Here is a 23095-nt window from a genome sequence, read left to right on the forward strand (position 1 = left end):
TGGAATGTTATAAAATCATCCAGTTCTGCTGGAAGAACCACAACTTTTAAAGGCTCCCACTTCCTTAGCTATCAGCTCAAAGTGCTGGCAAACCCCTGATTAATTGTTGACGTTTCAATATCTTGGAAGCTAAAAATTATTCAGTCTGGATATTATTTACTTGATACTCTCCAAGAAAAATAAACATCAATATACAGGATATCATTAAACTAAGCAAATTAATCCTTATTTTCCTACCTGGAGACTTTAAAGTACCTCATTATACTAACAGGAAGAGTAACTATATTCATTTGACATGAAAAGGAGGAAGAAAAAGGTACATTAAACAGATCACTCTGTAACTTAACACTCCGCAATACTCAACACCCTGCAAAACTCTGGACACTTTTAACGTCAGTGGAAAATCCACAGTAACTGCATCGTTGTTCACTATTTAAACTTCTGTTCTGAATGCAAGTTCTGTGACAGGATATGGTGGTACTCTATATGATTATGACTGGAAATAAAGCAGAAACCAGTTTTTAAAAAATGAGTGCCAGAGAAGGCAGGAAATGCCACGCAACAATTTAGTTTGCTTTATCATCAAGTTGGCAGAGGACAACAGTAGGCTTCACAGTGTAGGTTAAAAACAATATTGAATTGAGTTAGCGTGTTTGTTAGCTGCGTGACGCATTGTGAACTCATATCTTGTTAGATGTTCAATATTCAATTGTTTTGAAAACCCTAAACCTGAAAAGAAGACATTTCTAATATATACCATAACTTCAAGATACAAGTTCACCATGTATCATGCAGTTGACTAAATTGTCCCATTCTCTAAGAAGCAGGCAACTGAGGAAGGGTGAAGGCATTATAGTCCCAGCTGGTTGACTCCCCGGTGAAAGTTGTTTGAAATAGCACTTGTTTACTGGTAAAATGCAAAGCAGAAAGGAGACTGAAGAGTTAATTTTTGTCATTTGATTATGTTGATCTTCGACTTCAATTTCTCCTTCTAATAAATCCTGTTCACTCTCAGGATTGATGTAAAGGGTGTCAAAGAGCTCAGTATTTATACTGGGAAAAGCAACTATAGGACATTTGTTCTAGTTTCCCTCTCAATCCCAGCAGTAATGCATGGGATTGAAAGTCATTTTGAGACCGTACTAGAGTTGGTTATCATATTTATCAACAGCAGCCTTGTGTGAAACATTAACCCTTAAATTACCTTTGTCTATTCAATACACAACAGGGGCATTCAAAGAAAAACATACAACATATCTGATATTTTTAATGAACTAAATAAAAAATAAAGGAATTCTGGATGACACCTAATATCACAACATTCTTATCTTCTGCAACTCAGTTGCATATTATAAATTGATGGCAAATTTTTACACATGTGATAATCAGAAATTTGTTACAATTTAATGGTTGAAATAAGAGCCAGAATTTGTTAACAACTTATATTCTTCACTTGAAGAAACATATTTTATATATAATGTATATGTAATTTTCGGTATGTTTAGTTTCAAAAATGTTGAGACTAATCCATCAAAGATGCAGTTTTTGGCTTTCTGTGCCATGTAAGAAATATATCATCTCACATATATTAAACAATGTAAATACTACCGATTCAGAATTTTCCAGTGCATTAAGGTTTCAGTGTCAGATCTGAACTAAAATATTGAGAAGTTCATTCACACAGGCATTTTATTTTTGCTCAACTGTAGTTGATCTGTGGTGGTTTTGCACTCAGCGAGTAAAATCAAGACCATGGCTAAGTCAAGGCAAAAATTAAATTGGCATCCAAAACAATATTATCATAAACTCAATATTACAGAAAGTGTTATCAATTTGAAACCTATACCATTGAGCACTGATCAATGGAGAAGAGGAATTTTAGCATCCACCTTGAATTTTCTTCAATGACTATCTGAAAAGAATTGGAGTTGTTTGAAGTACTGTATCTGGTGCATGGAATATGCATTAGCCTTTTTTTCCACTTTTAATTCAAGAATTAATGCTTGGGAGTGGCCAGCAAAATTACAATCTCAGTGCATCATACATGTTAATAAAAGAAGAGAAACACAAAAGCTGGAAACAATTCCCCTTTTTATATAGAGATCCCACTAAATTGGCATGTGAACGACCTGTGCTTAAAGCCAGTTCAGGTTGGGTCATTCACACTGAATCAAGAAAAGGTGGGTCAGTGTGACCTTTTATATTGGGACCTGCAGCTTACAGCGTCGGCATCCCGGGAAGGCGGCTAAGCCTTTTACGCTGGAGTCAGTGCGAAACGCATCAGCTCTGATACTACCTACCTTGGTGGGTAAGTACCAGGATGAAAATGACCCCTCCCCCCCTTACAGTGTTCAATGCATTCACACAGGTAGGTGAAGCGGTAAAAAGGTCTTTCAAGGACAGTGTAAAAGAGCCGAATATGAAGCTTAAGGGACTCAGCAGGCCATGAGGAGAAATGGTCAGTCAATATTTTGTTTTGGAATCCTTTGTCAAGTCTCAATAGTCCCTTTCACACTTGCATCTGACTTAATTGGCCGTTCAGTGTCCTGGGATAGGAATGTGGGTTTGGCCTTTCACACTAGACACTGAATGCTTTCACACTTGTAAGGGTCTACCCCCGGTGTTTGGTCTGTTCTTCCTTCAATCAAAAGTGCCTGCATGACGTGGCATGCAAAAAATGGAAGCGATGTCATCTCATTCTGTACAATGCCAGACATCAGACAGATCACTTTGGACGTCCTGAAGATGTGTGAAAATCCATCACCTGACAGTCAGATCTTATCAGCCTCCTTATCTGCAAATTGTTACAAAGAGTGACTGGTCTTAAAAGGCAGCAAACTCCTGATTTCAGGTGGTAGAATTTTAATGATTTCTGGCGTATTTGAGGAGTGTTTAAGGAGGAGAGTTTGACGTAAAAAAAGGCTTGGTTATAATGAAGTATTTTGAATGGGTGCAAAATAGCAGAAGGATATGGAAGACACAGAGACCTCAGAGACCCATATTCTGGAATCAAATATTTGAAAAATACGATGATGCCCAGTGGTGTGAGAATCGACGAACGTCTTGTGCCACATTTGATTTCATTGCTGGGATACTCGGGCCACACCTGAGGCATAAGAGCACAAAATGCCAAAGTCCCCTGGAACCGCGGGTCAAATTTGCACTTGCATCATGGTGGTATGTCACCCCCGGAGAGTATCGTTCCATCAGTGTGCTTTTTGGAGTTGGTAACTCCACTGTATTCACGGTGATGAGGCAGGTGACCACAGTACCTCACCCCACGTTTTGTAGGGCTGCTGACTGGGGGACGCCTTCTGGAGACAATGAAGGCATTTGAAAGAAGGGGTAGTTATCCAATGTGTGCTGCTGACACAGATGGCACACATATCCCCATCAATGCTCCACAGGATGATCCAGCATCCTACTATAATCAAAAAGGGTGGCACTCCATGGTTCTGCAAGCTGTCGTCAACCACAACTGCTGGTAAGGTTGATCTTTCCATTATTAGCATTTATACTCACTTGAAAATATAAGCATTAAGTGGTTCAAGCTGTCACCCTCTGTGTTTGCTGGTTGGTCAAGTCATACCCATGATGCTCACCTTCTTCTCAACTCTCTGATTTACATAATTGCTGAAGATGCAGGTGGTAAATGATTTCTGACCAAGTGCGTTATGATGTCTTAACAAATGCATGTACTCCTGTGATGTTTGTGATAAACCCCATCTTTGAACATGATGCATGCCATTGGTGAGTTGACACTGCCATTGTTCCCTTCTTCTCAATCTCACTCACATACTCTATTTGATTGTATCACAGGTCTCCAGAAATGTTGATGGTGTGGAAATACCTGCGCATTTGATTGGAAACCCTGCCAACCCACTGCGAAAGTGGCTGATGAAGGGGTTCACACAACATCATGTCATTGATCACCATAAGAGCACATTCAACTTCATTCTGAGCTCTGCTAGAATGATTGTGGAAAATGTGTTTGGTCATCTTAAAGGTCACTGGAGGTGCTTGTCCAAACAAATAGGTATTAATACCGTCTTTGTGTCAGAGGCTGCTGTTGGCTGCTGTGTCTTGCATAATATGTCTGAGCTTAACAAGGAACACTTCCTGGAAGAGTAGAGGGCTGAAGTCTCCGATCTCCCTCCTCCAGAAAGTGTGTCTTACAGAGGTGCCACAGGCTCTAGTCCACAGGCCACACATACGCGAGGCTGTTATGGAAGTCCTGTGTGGAAATGAGGGTAATGACTGAGTCTAATCCTTTAAAAGTCAATAAAGCTTTATTACCTGTCTTTGAACATAGATCATCTGTAAAACCCGAACTTTAAAATAAAAACTGTATAATGACCATTGGAACTCTCTGCACAACATCAATGTAAAACATAGACAATAATTGACAATAAAGGCAGTGCAAAAACTGTCTTGAATAAAACTTTAACATCCTGAGAACATATTTTTGGAAACTTTTCCTTCACATTAACCTTAAACTTGACTTCAACATACCACAGATTTGTAAACTTTATGACTTCGATGAAGAATAAAGGATGGAAACTGATCATTGGGCATTTTCATCCTCATCCTCCAGCAGGTGAATGTAAGAGCCAAGATAATGGCCGATAATGGCTTGAACAGCTGAACCCTCAGCACCTACCAGTGATGATTGTGTCCCACCTGAGGATTGATAAGGATTGGTATGTAGGCTGGTTGCACCATTGGAGACAGAAGACAGCTGCGGGAAGGGGAAGGCTGTGTAGGTCTGCAAGAGGGGGGAGAATGGAATGGGGAGGGCTGTTGGTGGTGGATGGCCGGAAGGGTAGGCAATGAGACTTGTGGCATCATGGTGGCAGAGGATGGTTGGAACGATAGGGAGACTGGCGGGAAGGGGGATGCAGGAGGCCTGCCAAAGGTGGAAGGAGACTAAATGGTGAAGGGCCATGGTTGGACTCACGTAATCACTTCGATTGATGTGGCAAGTCTAGTTATAATTGCTGTCTGTGCCTGCATATCCTGTCGAATCTCCATTATCAGGCATGCTAATCTGTAATTTTCAGCCTGGCGCACCAGCCTGTCAGTGTCTGTTGCTCTACCAGCCATTGCTCCTGCATTAGCCTCTGCAACGTCTCCGAATCCCTCTCCCTTCTGTTTCATTCTCTTTCCTGGTCCATTTGGTCTATTTCAGAAAACCACATGTATCATAGTTGCTGCCTCCTGGCTCTTTGTGGGGTTCTTGTATTTTAGCCTCCTCTGGCTCCTACATATTGGTGAAACAAATGTGTGAATTAAATGCCACACCCTCATCTGATACCGGTGTTGAGCTGATTTTGCTTTCACACTTGGCACTTTAAAGGTCGATGGGCATTTGATTCTGGGATCATTTGCAAGCGAGAAAGGGGCAAATGAAAGATCATGACCCAAAACATTGTCTGACCATTTCCTTCTTTGGATGCTACCTGACCTGCTGAGTCCCTCCAGCTTTTCATTGTTTGCTGTATGACTTAAAGATTTGCATCGATGATGTGCTAATCCTACCCACATAACAGTGAACTTCTGAAAGCCCTAAACGTTGACTGCCTTTTACTTTCTAGGGATGCTGTATGACCTGCTGAGTTTCTTCCAGCATTTCTGTGTACTGCACTGGAACCCAGCATCTGTAACCTTTCTTGTTTACCTCCATATAACAGAATAGTTTTGATCTCAGGTGACTCCAATGGAATGAGGAGGTAACTGCAGCAGTTTCACAGACCTTGGGAAATTCCCACTGCAGAAAATTAATTTCAGTCTTCCCTCTCACTTGATATAGTGGAAGATATGAAAGGCTGCTTGATGGCTTAACATATAGCTATAAAATCCACTCCTCAGTTTCATGGCAACGACCGTGCAAATGCTTTTGTTTATCTGGGAGGCAGTTCCAGGCTCCTTTCCATAGTTTGGACCACCAGACATGAAAACAATTATACTCCCAATAGTTGTTACATCACCCTCTGCTAGCAGCTTTGTTCCAGACCAGAACAGAGAATTAAAATAGACTCAAAAAATCAGGTGAACATCAACTTAGGGTTTTATTTGAACATTAGCTGCATCAAGTGGATGGCAAATTCAATGAAGTAGGACTGAAATGCAGTTGTGTATAGCTGCTCCCTGATGTTGAGTAAACCATCAACCTTGCATGCCACTTGTGCAATTGTTTTCTGTTTCCCCAATAATAACAATGACTTTTTTCATTTCACATTAATTTTTCATGTCAGGACAGGAGTTTGGAAAATCTAACCCTGATTAATTCTATCCGTATGGCAATTAAGGATAAATCCTGAACATATTTCCAACCAACCTGAACTTTGTTAATGCAGCCCTGGCATCGTGAAGGCAAGTTTCATATGACTCAACAAATCACAAGTTACTCCCCTTCAAATGCATGAATAGTGTTCAGGAATCTTTCCATTGTTCTTTTGGCATTAATTGACAGGCAATATATATGGCCGTTGTGGATGAATTTGTTCATTGATTTCCCTGTAGTCCTGGGTCAATACAAAATAGAAGGGTGCATGATTCAGAATTGGAAATCAAGTGAAAGACTTGGCAGTTTTTTTCCCACTCATTGAGCTCCCTTCTTCCTGGTTAACAGCTGTATACAAGCTCACTGATAACCTCATGCAGAAGAGAATTTCTTCAATTGGTAGAAGGATAGCATCAAAACATTACCTAAGTTGATGGAAGGAGAAGGAAAGAAAAGAATGGACTCAGTAGAATTTCTGGTGTATTTTTGTTGAATGACAACATTGTCTGACTGGTTTAATGCAACCTAGATTGCATACCTAAAATGGATGAGGGGGGGGGGGGGTGGGGGGGGGGGGTGGCTTTGGAGGAGGGAGTGGGGGGGGGGGGAGAAAAAGTCACTGTATATGTGTGAAAAAGAAAAAGTGTATATCATGGCTAATGTGATTTATGGTGTGAAAAATAAAAAATTTAAAAAAAAATGTTGACAATAGATTTAGTGACTTGCACAGTTCGCTTTCACTTTTCAGTTTAGCACTAGATTTTTCTTCTCAGTCATAATTACCTGCTTATTCCATGTATATTTCTACTGGATTGTCCAATTGTGCACAGACTAGTAAACAAGAACTCAGAGTAACAGGCTGATCAAAATACGCACAAAGTATTTTTTTAACATATGGTTAACCCCTGTAGTATGTAGTAACTATTTTCAAACTTTTAACTAGAAAGTAGAAAAATGGAAAAAAACTTTAGGAAGTGCAAAATAGATTTTGTTTTCAGAAGCAGAAATTTAGAAAATAATAGGTTTACAAAAATACTGTTGTTCATAACCAAAAATTGAACAGATGGCAATGATCTCCAAATCAGGAAGGCAACCTTCAGTTGTAATGTGCTTGTGTACAAATGTACCTCACTGTTATTGAATAATTGTTGGATTGAATGGCATTCAGTCTTTTACCTGCACTTTTATTTTGTGCATTTCCTGTTCAATTCTGTTCTCAGAATATGAGACAGAACATGGATTGAACAAGATTAGAACATGTGATAAACCACTGTAATACTGTGATTGGCTGCTATCAACTGGACATGCCTCTTCAGACTGATCCTACCCATAACCCCTTGCAGGGGTTATGCTCTGATCAGTCAAGGAGGTGGATGGTCATTTGATAATGTTGCAGTTTTAGCTACTCACCCTTTTGTGAATTATTGATGGTACATCAGAACAATAATTACAATATATGTTTACAATATAGCTGAATGAATTTCTGCAACACAAATTTAATGGCAGAAACAAAATGAAATTAGGAGGTGATGGGTGCACCTCCTCCTCCCCTCACCTTTTTATACCTTTGCTATTCCTGATGAAGGGTTACTTCCTTAAATGTTCACTGTCCATTGTCTTCCAAGCTCTACCAACATTTTATGTGTTTCAGTTCTTCAGCATCTTGTTTGCAAGAAATACCTAAGCTGGCTTCATATTGTAAGCAAATTTTATTCATGCCATATATGTATATACAAAAAAATCTGAAGCTAGTGAAGAAAGCTTGGTTATGTTAAGATAATAGATTAAAAATCTGTGGTGCCTTTGGAATGAAAGCTTGTGTTGAAAACAATAATAATCCAGATTTTTGCGAGGATCTGACTACTGCGAGGAAGGTCTACTGTAGTTTGAGGAGGCACAGCAAGGTATAATGATCTGATAGAGGTAAAGGCCTGATACTTTGTTTATTGAAATCTGCATGCACTTACTTCATTAGTTACAGCATATTTTTGGGTGTGGAACTCTGGTATCATGTTCATTGCAACTGAAATTGAAATTGCACTAAGCACAAGATTTAAGAGAGTGGCTAAAAAGAAATATATAAGGCAATAGTATATAAATAAGTGGTTCCAGTAAATATGTGGACCAACAAGTGGTTTAAATACTGGGGTCATTGGGATTTGTCTGTAGTATGTGGAGCCTATACAACCAATATTTTCAGGGGGATTTAGGACCTTACAGCACAGCCATTTTGGTGCTAGCGATTTGGCGCGGCCTGTTTGGCGCAGCCCAATTTGCCGCAGACCCATTTAGGCGCAGAACTATTTTGGCGCAGCTCATATTCAGGCTTAGTTAAAAGCATTAATGAAAGCAAGATCGGAATTGATAATACTTTATTATGTTTACATGGAACTAAAAAAATGTTTATTCTCTTTAGTAAAAATGTTAGATAGTGATAAGTTAATTATGAAAAATCTAAAATATGACATTTATTCAAAATTATGGGCCATTCATCTTAAATACTCAACATAATTTCTCCCACTTTATCTTCTTTTGAGTGTTTGTATTCAAATGTCTGCTTCCCTGAATTTCTTTAATTTCAATGGAATATCATGCCCTGCTACTAGATGCTCATAGTAAATGTTCCTACCTTTCTGAACTTTTCGTAAACTGTCAATAAATATCCAGATAACTGGATGTTCCACTTCAAGTTCACATTGTAATCTCATGTGAGCAGCTTCTGAATGATTGTTTGTTCTGTCCTCATTGTTTAAAGTTCTTTCATATAAATTCCGCATTCCAACTGGAAAAAGCGGTGGAAGCCTACCATTTCCTCTGCGTAATCTTCTACCTACATAGTTATCCTCGAACCAGTCCAGCAGCGGTTGCAGTTCATCTGGAAGTGCATCAGCCAAATGTTCAATAGCTTCATCAATGTTTTCAATCGGAATAAATGCAAGACCAATTATTATTTTAGCTCTCAGAGAAAATTCCGAGTCAGTGTTATACCTACTCAAGTGTCCCAAACTGACAAGATGTTTTCTCGTATTTTGAGCCAGGTGAAAGAAACATCTCCTGATTTCCACAGAAGGAAAATGCTGCTGTAAACTTTTGAAATTTGCAAGTTCAAAATCACAGTTGATAATATGATAAATTATTTCAAATAATTTATCATATGTTGTTCGTAACTTATTTGGGAGTAAAGCAATCAAAAGTGGGAACACTCCTTTATGTATTTTCCCTAAAATAACATAAACTTGTGAAACTAGAGGTAGGGACATTTTGAATGTTCCATCAACATATAACTTTTTTGATTGTTTCAGAAACTCGGCATTCCTTTTTATTCCAAATAAAAGAATCTGCAGGTGGTGCTACTGCTGTCGGCTAGTAAAAACTGTTCTTCATTATATTCATCAACAGAATATGTTTTAAAGCTATCTGGTATTACATGTTCTTCTAAATTTCTTGGATTTACTGGGTAAGCAGTAATTTCTTTGCTTGTCCAACGGACCATTTTCTTCAGCGCTCTGTTAGGCATCATTCCTTGGCAAGCTTCAGACAAATTTTCAAGGTACTCGTTAATCACTTGTTCAGTTCCCTCCACAGTTTCAACAGCTTGCACTTTTATCTTTGAAATGATGATATTTCGTTCCACCTTTGTTGCGGAAGCTGCATGTGAATGTTCATTAATCTGTTTCACTAGTTCACCATTTCTAACATGAATTCGAGCTTTGCAAATGTCCTTCCTCTCACATCTCCAAAATTTTGTTATCTTATCAGCAGCTTATCTATCAAAAATGTATATATAGTCATTGTATGAGCACTTTTCCTTTCCACGTTTTGTCAAAATTGTTGATGGCATTTTAATGGGTGTAATAACTACTGGAAACTACCCATTTATTAGTTCTGTGCCAAAATGGGTCTGTGGCAAACAGGCCACGCCAAATCACTCACACCCAAACGGCTGTGCCAAATGGTGCCATTCTGTTCTCAAGGATTTAGGGGGAGTTGCTCATGCTTTTGGAGACAGTTAAAACTAACTTGCTTGGGAGAAATTGAACTTCGAGCAGAAGAAAAATGGAGCTGGAAATGGATGGAAGAATATAAGTAAGAGGTATCAGAAAGCAAAACAAAAAAAGATCAGGATGTAGACAAAAAAAATCTAGGTATGCTTAATGGAATGTATTTAAAAATAAGGAGCCTAGTGAATTGGACAGATGATCTGAATGCACTGAGAACATGACTTAAAGATTGGCAGGAAACAGCAGCAACAAATTCATGGTCATATAGTTTTCAGAGAGAAGAATAAAACTGAGCGATTAGGTAATAGCAGTTAAGTATATATTTACTGCTGTAAGAAAGTATGATATATTCAGAGGACCCTCACATGAAATTTTAGGGTTTAATTAAAGAACAAAGAAGGGCAATCAGCAATATGGACTTTGAGATAGTTGGAAGGTGATGGAGAGAAAATTAGTAGACAAACATATATATAGGGGATTTCAAACACTCCAATGTTAATGGAAATTAAATCAGTGTGTAAGGTGTGAAAGGTGCAAAATTTCCAAACTGCATTCAGAAAAATGTTTCTGTATTCAGGAGAATGGTTCTGTATTCAGGAGAATGTAACTGTATTCAGGAGAATGTTTCTGCACTCAGGACCCCACTTCTGCACTCAGAACCCCACATTCAGCAGACTTAACCAGAGGGGACATTTTGGATTTGATGTCAATAATTAAAGATGGGCCAATATAAGGGGGAGGTGACCTACGGGGACGGTGACCATGGTGACGGGCCAGTGAGGGGGGCCTCCGTGGCTGGGGACGACACGCGGGGATGGTGACCGTGGTGGTGGACCATTGAGGGGGGCTATGCAGCTGGAGACACAAGGCAAGGTACCCGCGGAAGCTGTGGGCTGCTGGACACTGCTATCGGGAGACTCACACTAGGCTGTGGACTGCTGGAGACTGGCTCGAACTGGCTAGAGGGATACCAGGTATTGGAACCGGGATACGAGGAGTATGCCAAAGGCGCTGAAGGATTTCTGACCGTGTCAGAGGTTTAGATATGGAGTTCGGGATGTCATTGATTTAGACTGGGCTCTGAGTGGCTACAGAAGCACTGGTGATGAATCTACGGACACTCAGTGACTTTGGGGGACTCTCTTTTGCTTCTCTCTCTCACTGACTGGTTTGACTGTAAGAAATGTAGGAAGTGCTTAGGAAATTCCTGCCATTGGTGAATCTGTCTGCCTTGCAGCAGGCAAAGAGATATTTCATGTAATATGACACTGTGTTATTACTATGATAATAAATTGAATCTTGAATCTTGAATAATTTATTTTTCTGGTAGTGATCATAATGAGTTAGATTTGGTAATGTTAAGGAACTGTTTGGATAAATTTGGAGTAAATGCCAATTAAAGATAATTAAATATAAGGGGCATCAGTGGAAAAAAATTTTTCTCTGGTAGTGATCATAATATACTTAGATTTGGTATCATTAAGGAAATGTTAGGGTAAATTTGGAATAAGTATTCTAGGCTGGGGTGAGAGCAGTTTTACCCATTTAACAAAAATGTATTTGGAATAGCAACTTGAAGATAAATCAGTCTCAGAGTAAAAGAGGCATTCAAAACTTCACAGTAAACATGCTCCCATAAATAAAATAGTTGTTTAGCAATCCTAGAATGCCCCAGATGGCAAAACGCATGGAGGAAAGGATAGCTCAAGAAGGGAATTGCATGATAGACATTTCATGGCAAAAAGCCATGAAGAGCATACAAAGTGTCAAGGACAAATTCATTGGGAGATTAGGAAAAGAAGGGGAGAGGCTGAGGGAGATTGGCAAATAAAACAAAACAAAAATGCAATGATGTTTATGCATATATGAATTGCAAGAGGAAACCTATGAATTGGATCTAAGAAAGACCAAAAGACAATCTATGTGTGGAGGCAGAGAATGTCAGTTAGGTTATCAAGGAATAGTTAGAAGTTGCCTTCGTCAACTAAGGAGTTGATGTTGATGTTGTCATTGTAGAGGAAGATTGTGAACTGTTGGTTGGGATAAAGATAGTGAATTAAGAATTGTTAAAGGCCTTAACATCTTTGAAAACAGATAAATCACTGGGGCCAGATGAACTATATCCCAGGGTGATTTAAAAACACACAAGAATGAAATTGTGAAGGCTCAGGCTACAATTTTTCAATTCTATCTGGCAACAGGAATGGTGTCAGAGGACTGGAAGAATGTTAATGTGGTACTGTACTGTTGTTTAAAAATAGAAAAGGATAAAATAAATGATTACAGGCTAGTTATTTGGTTCTCAAAAGTTCTTGGAATTAATTCAGTATAAATTTCTTTTGGAAAGACATACATTAATCAAGGATAGTCAACGTGAATTTGCTAAGTGAAAGTAATAAATTTAAAATTTACACTTTAAAATTTTTAATTTAGACCCACAGCACGGTAACAGGCCCTTTTGGCTCATAAGCCCATGCCGCCCAATTACATTCGAATTAACCTAAAACCCCAGTATGTTTTGAATGGTGGGAGGAAACTGGAGGCCCCTGGAAGAAACCCATGCAGACACAAAGACAGCGCAGGATTCAAACCCTGGTCCCAATCGCCAGCGCTGGAACAGCATCATGCTTGCTGTTATGTTAACAGTGGTGCCCTATCTGATTTGAATATCTAATAGTTATATCTAGCTATTTTGAATTAAAAATATGAAGAGGTGGCAAGGGGAGTCAATTAGAACTTGTATGTGATATTGAATATGTGGATTTAAATAAGACTTTAGATAAGGTTCCACGTGGCAGCCTGGTCAAAAAATTTCCTTTCTTAATAAGGTTATGATGGGGGATGACAACTTGGGTCGAAAGCTGGTCCAGTGACAGGAAGCACAGTGGTTATTGGACTTTTTGTGACTGAATAGCTGTTATTTGGCTCAGCACTTGATATCTTGCTTTCTGCAATGATTTGACTTAAATATGAAGGACAAGATTATAAAATTTGCAAATAATTCAAATATTGTATGTGTACTTCCAGCAAGCAGTAAAGGTTCTTCATGCAGGAGAATTTTGATGTAGAAGTGGCAAATGGAATTCAATCAAAGTTACTGTGGTGCATGCTTAAATTTAAATTGAAAATTTAAAAGTTAAAATTAAAATTGATGGGGGGATGTAGTGAGGGGTGGAGGTAGAGCAGATCCTTGGAGAGTCTGTCCACAGATCCATGAAGTTTGCAAAACGAGTTGATGTCGGTTTAAAAAGGCATGCAGAATAGTGTATTTTATTAGCCGAGGGATAGAATATGAAAGCAGTAAAGTTATGCAAAAATCTGGATACAACACTAGTTTGAATATAGCTTGATTATAGATTACAATTCTAGTCACACATTACAGGAGAGATCTGATTGCACCTGATTTAGTACAGAGGAGACTTGCAGGTCTAACATAAAAAAAAACTACAGATGTTGGAAATCTAAAATCAAAACAGAAAATGTTGCAGATTCTAAGCAGATCAGGCCACTTCTGTGGGAAGAGAATGTTTTAGCTTGAAGACCCATGTCACAACCTGTAGTGCTGTCAATTAGACCCAACAGACCAGAAAATGAGATTAATAGGCTTTAATTACTATAAATTTTACATGCTGTTGACCCATTTTCAAGACAGTACTGAGGGAGGAGTTTGGGCAGTACTGCCTTTAACAGGAATCCTGAGGGGGAGGAGTTACAGTATCAGGAATGGGCCAACCAGTACAATGACTGTATTACAGTGTCTCACTGCACAACTGTTTTTTTATTTTTTTGTTGCAGTCCCTTTAATAATGTTTTCAGTCAATCAATCTGCATAATTATGCATCTAATTTGCAACCTAATGACCTTTAAAATATTTTCTATTCCTCTGTACTTTCAACTTCTGATTAATACATTTTTGTAAAGTGCAGATAACCAATTTCAAACTTTTCAAAGCACAGAGAATACTTCCTCCTGGCAACAACCTATTGCTACTGAAATAATTTCTCTGTGGTGGCCGTCTAGTTTAAGGAAAGAGAAAAGTAGAGGAATTTTCCCCTTCGAGCCTGCTCTGTCAATCAAGACAATCATGGCAGATCCTTTGTCTCAGTTCTATATTCATTTGCTTTCTCAAAAACCTTGAGGCCCTTTTGGTCTTGAAATTAATCCATCTCCTTTTTAAATAGACAAATAATTGGGGCTTCATGTCCTTCTGTGGCAGAGAATTTCACAGGATCATCAACCTCCAAGTGAAGACATTTCTCCTCACCTCAATTTTATTTTGTATTCTTGGACTGTGGTCCCTGGTCTGGACTCCACAGCCATTTGGTAATAGCAACAGTTTTTCTTTCTTTTTAACATATAAACTTACATAAAACATTTTAAGGAAAACACATAACAAGTCATCTCATACATATATAAATACAAAAAAGGATGAAACTACATTAGACAGTTCCTTAATCCACGTGAAACAATTTATTGAATTAATCAATGATAACCATGTTAAACCCATACAAGTTAATCCAAATAAAAATTAATAAAAATATAAATAGAAAACAAACATAAAAACCCTAAAAACTAAATTGCACAGCTTTCTACACAGCTCTTGTGGTGGGTTTGGATCTTCAAGTGTCAGAGCTGTTCCAGGTAAGATATGGCAGTCGACTCCCAGCAGTAAAGCTAATGGCAATGATATTGTTCCATCCTGAAAATGCCTTTCCCAACTTTTCAGGATTTTCATAAAATAATGTAAGATCCACTGGAGCATTCAGGTTGAAATACCATGGAGAGGTTATTTTGTACATTGTCCTTGAGCTTCAAATAAGGCAAACAGGCCTAATGCTCTTTGCCAAAGTCTTTGCATGCGTCAATAATTCTGACAAGGTCAAACTATATTCTTACACTTTCTTAATGGAAAGCAGTTAACATTCCACATGACAACATTCTGGAATAAATTTTCCAGGACCACCCACCAGAAAAGGTATCTTCATTTTTTAAAAATTTCTTGCTATTTGTCACCAGCAACCTTTTTTACAGTTACAAACAATCTTTTGCCAAACATTTAATCACATCTGTGTTTGTTTGTTATTAGATGCATCGCACCCAAAAATAATGAATGGTGCTACAAGGTGTCTTTTCAGCCACTTGACTGATATGGATGGGCTCAGCAATTCAGCGTCTCTTTTCATTTTCAGATTAATTCTATAAGAAATTTAGGGCAGCACAATTGGGGTCGGACTGGAGTATGAATCCCGTGCTGTCTGTACAGAGTTTATACGTTCTCCCTGTGTCTGTGTGGGTTTTATCTGGGAGGCTCTGGTTTCCTCCCACCATTCAAAATGTACTGGGGTTGTAGGTTAATGGGGTGTAAATTGGGCAGCTTGAAATCATGCCCTTTTACTGTGTGCTGAATGTCTAAATTTAAAAAAAATCTAAATCATTAGCTCTGTTATAATTATAGAAAGGGATGAAAAGATGTTGGTATTTTCTGTTAGCCTTGCTCAGATTTTTAACTGACAAGCAGTTTTCCTTTGTAAAACAATGAATAGGGAAGACTTGTCAGTTGAGAATGATCACTTTTTTTCAGTTCAGGAACGGAAAAGAGTATAAAACGTTTCCATTTTCTATTTTATCTGGATTCGCTCTAAGGCAGCTTTGCGTATAAATATTTTATTCCATTCATTTTCCAGTGAGAGAAATTTGCAAAAGTCAAATGCAGCCTTGCAAAAAATTAAATGAAACCTCACCCAGGTTACAGAAAGATCATGCCTGCATACATAAAATACCCTTCATTATATTCACAGAAAGATTCCAAGACAGACTCTGGACTGGGAAGATATTGCCATCTTATCTCGATCAGAAAGATTAAAAGAGGAATCTGTACAGAAGAAAGTTCAGTGTCAGCCAAGGAAAATTAGGTGACCTAGTCTGTTTGGGTCCTGCACTTCAAGATAACTGATAAAGTCATTAAAAACAAAGCAAATGAAGGCAGCCATAAAAAAAAATCAAGGGAGTGTACTGAAAGTTCACATTTATCAGTCAGCAGGGCAAGTCCCACCACTTTAGAGCCTAATCATTTTATTCCTATTTGACGTGCATTAACTTGGATGTTTCCCATAAACAGCAAAGAATGTTGTATATTTTAGGAATCCTTCATCATATAAAGTACTTAGATTCTTAAATCAGTGCTTATTTTATTACCTGCTTCAGTAGTAGGTAAAATGACTTGACCTTATTTTTAATTGCAGCAACACAGAGAAGCAGGCAGACATAGTACAGACATTTTAAATAAATATAGGAGCAAAGTGAGATATTGGGAAGATGGGTGGGGGCAGGCATGAAACACCAGCAATTTGGATGGATGGACTGTGACCTTGTGTGCAGTTGGTCCCAGTATTAGTTTTGATTACAGCACTATGCCATACTAGCATGCGAGAACAGTTGCTGTTGATCTTTTATACTAATTTTGGATTAATTGTGAGCTGTTCCACAGCGTAAAGATTCTAACCTAGTATGCCGGCAACAGATCAGCCAAACATTAATCCTTCTTAATGCTCTAAGTCAACTCTTAGTCCTTAGCAGAATTTACCTTAATCTCTGGCAAGCAAACTAGCTGATTTACAAAACATTGCTCAGTAAACTGCAAATTCCTGGATTACTTTCAAGAAAAAAAAATGTAATAAAACAATACTGATTTTTAACGAAATGCCCTCCTTCTTCTGCAGGTCAGTTATTTACTGTAGGTAAAAGAGCCGAAGATTTGTAGTAGCTGAATGCTTTGGGCTTTTTTTTAAATCATATTATTGATAGCTTGCAACAAGAGCTTAACCTTAGGCTGTTTCCTTCTGTGCCATGTAACTCCATTACTTATCCTGGTCAATCCACTCTCCTTCATATATTTGAAGCAAATCAGTAACCTTATTAGCATGCACATGTAAAACACGGAGGTGAAACACAAGATGTCAATGATGCCAGTCATCCATGTGACTCTTCTTGAGCTTTGTCACGTAGGTATTAGAAATATTTGATCTGAAAAGGTATGCTTGACTCATAATGCAAGTTATTGTCAGTGTTTATGAAGTGGAAACAACAGTAAACATGCCTACAATAAACGTAAATACATAATTTATTCTGAGTCCTGTTGCCATAATCTTTAAGAACTCAGCATTTATAGTGCGGCCTGACCTCGAGTTTCCATTTTATACGATTGCTCAGTTTCTCTGATTGAATAGCCTGCAGCAGCCATAGTTTCTCGGACTGAGATGTCACAAATTGGAAGCGTGTTAATTTTTTTTCAGTGTCAGCTGGAGGAATCAGTGAATGAACAGCTGTATTAGAAAGGGTGATACCTGAGAAGCAAATTGTTAAAAAAAAATAAAAGTGGTCTCAGCAAAGGAGAGTGTTTGAACAGTTGTTACTGCACTGGGGACTGAGAATAAGCATTTCAAGATGGGAAACTGGGAGCTCCAATGACTGCTCAATATAAATAACATTATCATTGCTTTATGATGGTAAGTCAGGCAAAGCACAACTAAGCTTGACACCAGAAAAAAAATAAGTTAGGAAGTATAGAATGCACAACATTCCCTATGGCAATATAAATAATCTGTTTCCTTCATTGATCATGAATTAGTGGCAAGAGGCTTTTACTACATGAATGCTTGTGCAGCTGGGTGGGCCAGGTCTCTGCAGAGGAAGGGCCACAATCACTGACATCTATGTACATAATATGCAGACTCTCCTTCTCCAGTTACCTAATTCATGCACCAAGACTGAGACAACATTCAGGCTTGGACTGATAGGTGGCAAATAATATTCACACCTTATAAATGCCAGCCTGTGATCCCTCTTGGTGGAGAGAAAGTCAGAGATGATTTCCGTTCCAGGCCATAACTGACGGATATAGAGGCTGAGATCAGTTTGGTCATTCTGCCTAATAGCTTCCAATGTATGCCCATTAGTGTAAGTGGGTGATTTCGTTTGTTGGCACAGGATAGGAATGAAATTCATCCAAAGCAATAACATAGTAAAAGTTTTTTTTTTCTTATTTTTCTCAGTTCCAAAAACCTTATTTGTAATCTACTCTTAAACTGTCTTTGAGGAAGTGGTGGTCTCTCATGGTTCCTCAAATCTTTTTGGTGGCTTTGCAATAGAGTTAGGTAGGATATTTCAAATTTTGTGTTAAAGAGCTGAAGGAACGATGATATCTTTCTCACTCAAAATTCAATGTCTTTGAAGGAAAACCTGAAGGAGATGGTGTTTCTGAGTACCTACTGCCCTTTTTACAATGATTGGTTCAAGTATGATATCTGAACGCGATTAGGAAGTATTGTTAGGGAATTGTTAAAAGGTGGCACGTTCATCGAAGCGGTGAGAACAGTGACTGAGGTTCAAATCTGGTGCTGTCAGAGTTTGCATGTTCTCCCCATATCTACAAGTGTTCCTCTGGGTACTCAGGTTTCCCCCATTATTCAAAAATGTATGGGGGTTATGGGTCAATTGGATGTAATTCAGTGGCTTGTGCTCGTGGGCCAGAAGGGCCTGTTACTGTACTCTAAAATTTAGGTAAATTTTAAGTAAACCCTGGGTGAAAAGTTGCATTGTATTTTGCATATGGCAAACACTGCGTCGATTGCATACCTGTTGGGGAGAGAGAAAATGTTTAGATATTGGATGGAGTGGCAATGAAGCATTCTGGTTTGTCCAGAATGGTGTCGAGGGCTCTGATGATAGACTATTGACCTGAATTGTTGGTTGGGGAGTTAGGACACATCGTAGAAACTACATTGTTTATGTGACTGATTCAGTTTACTTTCAAATTAATTGTGACCCACAGCACTCTGAAGATGGGGCACCTTAAGATGATGATCCTACTGAATGTCAAAGGAAGGTGGTTGTACTTCCTTTTGTTCGCTTAGGTCTTGGTCTGGCATTTATGAGGAGAGAATGTCATTTGCCACTTATAATAATTCAATTCAGCTGAATCAGCACAGACCAGAGTTTGAGCCTGAGATGTACATATTTGTGGGGCTCAAGTGCATGTTGTCTTTATCATGAGGGAAGCTAAACTGAATTATCTTTTCTTATGTTAAATTATCACCTATTACTTATTTAGCACGTTATTTTCTTCTGGTAATTGTAAAGAAATCATTTGAATGATTCTCATTTCCAAAATTGCCTGGGGAAAAAAAATTGTCAATTGATTCCTATTATTGATATTTGCTTAACCAAATAATGGAGAATGGGAATCTAATTTCATGTAATATTTTACTTTTCTCAGCAATTTAAGGCATGTGCTGGTAAGAAGATTGATTAATTTTTAATATTTTCTCAAAATGTTTACATTTTTAGTTATTCCCAACATTTTTAGTTGTTTCTGGCAGAATCCATATATAATTATTCTCTGTTGCTGTTTCTAAAGCATATTTTGTTTTATTTGCCCTGATTAATGCAGTCCTGAATCTATCCAATTGATCATAAGAAGACACATATTTATAGTTTACATATAATTTTACAGCCTGATGATAACAGGCCTTTCGGCCTAAATGGATGATGCCAACTAAATTGTCAACACAAGTTAGTTCTATTTGCCCAGAATTGGCCCATATCCCTCTAAACCTTTCCTGTCCATGTAACTGCCTAAATATTATTTACATGTTATAATTGTATCCAGTTTTACCACTTCATATGGCAACTCATTCCACATACCCACCACCCTCTGTGTGAAAGACCTGCCCCTCAAGTACCTTTTAAATCTTTCTCCTCTCACGTGTCCGACCTATGAGGGGAGGCAGGCCCCTCCAGCCCGGGTAAGAAACCTGCATAGGAGAAGGCCACTCCGATATAAAACCTACGACCCAAGGACCTCACTGCCACGTCCCAGCTTGCTTGGCCATGGCACATGAACCATGGGTGTAAAGGGTGGGGCCAGTACTGTGCACACTGCACTCCACCTAAAAGCTCCTTTGCGCAGGCCCGAGGACAGGTCCACGTCCTCCCCCTCCACGCCCTCCCCCTCAAAAGATGCTCACAAACTCAAGCTAGCATGCTGGAACATCAGAACCATGCTAGACAAGGTTGACAGCCACCGACCTGAACGTCGGTCTGCCCTCATCGCACATGAACTCCTCAGACTGACAAAAGACAAAGGAGGAAAAACCCAACACCCAAACCCAACCAACCAATTTTCCCTTGCAACCACTGCAACCATGTCTGCTTGTCCCGCATCGGACTTGTCAGCCACAAACAAGCCTGCAGCTGACGTGGACATTACCCCTCCAAAAATCTTCGTCCGCGAAGCCAAGTCAAAGAAGAAAAGTTATAAAGTCCCCATCCCTGGGGAAAAAAAAGATTGTAACTATCTACCTTATCTATCCTCTCATCGTTTAAAAAAATTACATCCATAAGGTCACCCCTTGGCCTCAATGGAAAAGTCCCAGCCTATCCTATAACACAAGCCCTCTTTTCAGCCATTATTTTTGTTAATCTTTTTTTTAAAACCTCTCTGTCTTAATCATGCCCTTTTCCCTTTCTATAACCAGGCTCCAGAATTGTACACAACACCCCAAGTGCAGACTCGCCTCATACAGTTGTAATACGACTTCCCGGCTCCTGTTCCCAAGGCACTGTCAGAGGAAGGTAAGAATGCTAAAAGCTTTCCTCACCACCTTGTTTATTATTTTGCCACTTTCAGGGATTTATAAACTTATACTCCAAGGTCTCCTGGTTCTATAACCCTCTCCATGGCACTGTCATTCACTTTCCAAGCCCTGTCCTAGTTTATCTTCCCAAAATGCATCACTTTGCATTCATTTTGAATTTAACTCAAGGTGCCATTCTTTGGCCCACATTCGCAGTAGACCTGGATATATTGTTCAAGCACCTTTTGAAGGAGAACACTGAGAAATTAACTTGAGCCCCTGTAACTTGTGTGGTGAAAGTGCTTCCACAGAGGGAAGGAGTTTTGACTTTGATAAAGAAGTAATGGCATGTGCCCATGTTATAATGGTGAATGACATACCACAACCAGTGTAAGTCAGTAAGGGGTTTGGAAACGGCAAGAATATGTGTGGGTGTGGAATTGGATAGTTTCTGTTCACTGCTATTTAGTTAGAAATTGCTTCTTCAATTGTTTAACACGTATTCATTGGAAATTTGAGTGTGAAAAATCATAGATTTTAATTCTGGTCTATGCTGATTGAAGGATGTTTGGAGTTCCCTACATATAGTCTCAGCATTCCTGGGCTAAGATAGAAGTAAATTGTAATTGCCACACCTTCACCATGAAAACTTAATGGACATACAGTGAGGATAGGGGCAAGTTTAGATTCAATAACAATTAGGCCAATAACAATTAATGGCCCACCATTATTTAAAAAAAAAATATTTACAACACGATAGAAGCCAATTCTGTCCTTTAAAGCCTGTGCTGCCCATTTATACCCAATTAACCTACCAACCCTCCACATTTTGGAGGGTGGAAGGAAACCTGAGCATTCAGGGAAAACCCACACAGTTTCAGGGGAGAACATCCAACCTTCTTACAAACAGTGCTGGATTTGAACCCTGGGTTGCTGGCGCTGTAGTACTGTTATATATTAACTGCTACACTAAACATGCCACCCAACTCACACAGGGAGAATAGCCACTCAGGAAACAATACGTAAGCCCCCCAATGACACATTACTGAGCCCTATCCTTACTCTGTATTATCCAGAAACTATGGAAGAAAATTAAAAGAAAGCAAACTTCTAGTTTTTTATTTTGTAAATAATAAAAGCAATTGTTTTTATTCTCAGGTAGAAGGAGGAGTCAGGACAGCTGCTTGTAATTTCTGTCAAAAATAATGTCCCTGCATTTGATGATATGACCTAAAATGAGAAATGTTGAAAAAACAATGATTTCCAAACATAGCCCACAATTTCAGTGCATGTCACTAATATGTTAAAAATATTGAATGTTGGCATAAAAAGGTTTCATAAAGTATTTGGAAGAAGCATGTGTCTGAACTCTACCAAGGGCTGCAAGCAGTAACATTCTCCTTTGTTAAGAAGTAATCCATTGCTAAATTAAATAGGCTCAAAGCTACAGATTACTTTTGTTCAATTATAATCTTATAACTCATGTCAAAGCAGTTAGAATAAAAGGACTTCTTTGTCAATTATTCAATACTAAAATTTACTTGGGGTGGGGGGGAAAGAGATTCGTAACTAGAATGCATCTGACTGGATGTCATTTGGAATATGTGATAATTGGTGTCCAATTCAACCTTGGCCCTTGAACTTTTCAATGCATGTGCACCATTCTCTGACTGGAGTGGAAGGGAATATGCTTGGAAGCCGTTGCCAATTACTTTAGCCTTGGCTCAACTAGAAAACCTCATACTTCTGAGTCAGTATTTCAGAACTCATTCCAGAGACTTGAGCGCAAAAGCTATGTTTTATCATTCTGTTGGGCCTGCTACATTCTTTAATTCAATGCCTGGATCAGCACATGCTGTAATTGTGATAGCAGTGTTTTTGTAATGTTGTCTTTTCACTTTTAACACTGTGAATAAATTGTGAAGATGGACTGGAGAGCTCACTGATCTTTCACTGTTGTTCCCAAGCATTGTAACAGCACTGTTCACTCGAGTGAGCCTTGGTAGATTATTTTCACACTGTTGCACTCAGTGGTAGCCTTTCTTCATTTAATGTCATCAATATAATTCCTCAGATCTGGAAGCATCTGTTTCAAATCCCTGATTCTCTCTCACCAAGCAGGCATCTCAGTGCCTGTGCGAATGTCTATATGTATCATTGGATACTCTCAATCCCCT

General features: G+C 38.8%; 1 long non-coding RNA gene across 1 annotated transcript in view; it reads left to right on the forward strand.

The window, feature by feature from the left end:
• The window catches only part of LOC138757979 (uncharacterized), a 120268-nt gene extending 99358 nt beyond the window's left edge, over positions 1–20910 (forward strand). The window contains exon 3 of the long non-coding RNA XR_011354020.1: positions 20820–20910. This is a non-coding gene — a long non-coding RNA (uncharacterized lncRNA). The remainder of the gene's footprint in view (positions 1–20819) is intronic.
• Positions 20911–23095: the final 2185 nt, after the last annotated feature.

Source organism: Narcine bancroftii, chromosome 3 (assembly GCF_036971445.1).
Source record: "Narcine bancroftii isolate sNarBan1 chromosome 3, sNarBan1.hap1, whole genome shotgun sequence".
NCBI lineage: Eukaryota > Metazoa > Chordata > Chondrichthyes > Torpediniformes > Narcinidae > Narcine > Narcine bancroftii.